Source organism: Schistocerca americana, chromosome 2, assembly GCF_021461395.2.
Source record: "Schistocerca americana isolate TAMUIC-IGC-003095 chromosome 2, iqSchAmer2.1, whole genome shotgun sequence".
Classification (NCBI taxonomy): domain Eukaryota; kingdom Metazoa; phylum Arthropoda; class Insecta; order Orthoptera; family Acrididae; genus Schistocerca; species Schistocerca americana.
The window spans coordinates 283409271-283410541 of record NC_060120.1 but is presented as its reverse complement, the minus strand read 5'-3'; the positions used below and the strand labels follow the sequence as shown (position 1 = coordinate 283410541).

Sequence of the window (1271 nt, the reverse complement as noted above, 5' to 3'; positions counted from 1 at the left end):
ATCTGAAGAATTGCCGCGCGGGGTAGCCGAGTGGTCTGTGGCGTCTTGCCATGGCTCGCACGGCTCCCCCCGTCGGAGGTTCGAGTTCTCCCTTGGGCATAGGTGTGTGTGTTGACCTTAGCGTAAGTTAGATTGAGTAGTGTGTAAGCCTAGGAACCGATGACCTGAGCAGTTTGGTCCCATAGGAACTTACCACAAATTTCCAAAAAAATTTCAGGAGAATGACTCAAGCGTGCACAATGACAGATGGTCTGAAGCGGGTTCAGCCGAGTACGTAGTTATAGTTTTCATCTGCTACAGGATAGTAGTGCACAGAGACATTCAAGAAACAAGTCAAGGGAATATTTTTGGGAAGTGTTCTGTTTATTTTGAAAGGGTACAGTACCGCCCGGCTTTGAAAATCGGTACAACATACTTCATTATTCTTGTCAGAACAACACATTTTTTCAGAATGAGATTTTCACTCTGCAGCGGAGTGTGCGCTGATATGAAACTTCCTGGCAGATTAAAACTGTATGCCCGACCGAGACTCGAACTCGGGACCTTTGCCTTTCGCGGGCAAGTGCTCTACCAACTGAGCTACCGAAGCACGACTCACGCCCCGTACTCACAGCCTTACTTCTACCAGTATCTCGTCTCCTACCTTCCAAACTTTACAGAAGCTCTCCTGCGAACCCTGCAGAACTAGCACTCCTGAAAGAAAGGATATAGCGGAAACATAGGCTTAGCCACAGCCTGGGGGATGTTTCCAGAATGAGATTTTCACTCTGCAGCGGAGTGTGCGCTGACATGAAACTTCCTGGTAGAAGCTTCCGTAAAGTTTGGAAGGTAGGAGACGAGATACTGGCAGAAGTAAGGCTGTGAGTACTGGGCGTGAGTCGTGCTTCGGTAGCTCAGTTGGTAGAGCACTTGCCCGCTAAATGCAAAGGTACCGAGTTCGAGTCTCGGTCGGGCACACAGTTTTAATCTGCCAGGAAGTAACACATTTTTTTGTAAGACTAACTCAGTTTCAATTAATACAGCGAAGCCGGATACCAGTGTGGGAAAGAATGACAATTTATTTATTTAATTGATCACATGTGCACTCCCACAAAATAAATCCCTACATCCAGTTTGGTGAGATCTGTGAAATGAATGAATGTATGGTCGTCAGCTAACCGCAGATAGTGAATGTGAATATATGATCATCTTTGAGACGATCCTTTGGCCACCTTTGGTGGAACCAAAGAGATGACATATACCTGAGCTTTGAGCGCCTGAAATGTGGCTGA

General features: G+C 46.6%; 1 non-coding gene across 1 annotated transcript; it reads right to left on the bottom strand.

Moving 5' to 3' along the window:
* Positions 1 to 515: 515 nt before the first annotated feature.
* On the bottom strand, positions 516 to 590 carry Trnas-cga. The gene has a single exon. It is a non-coding gene; the product is annotated as a tRNA-Ser (tRNA).
* Between the last annotated feature and the right edge of the window lie 681 nt (positions 591 to 1271).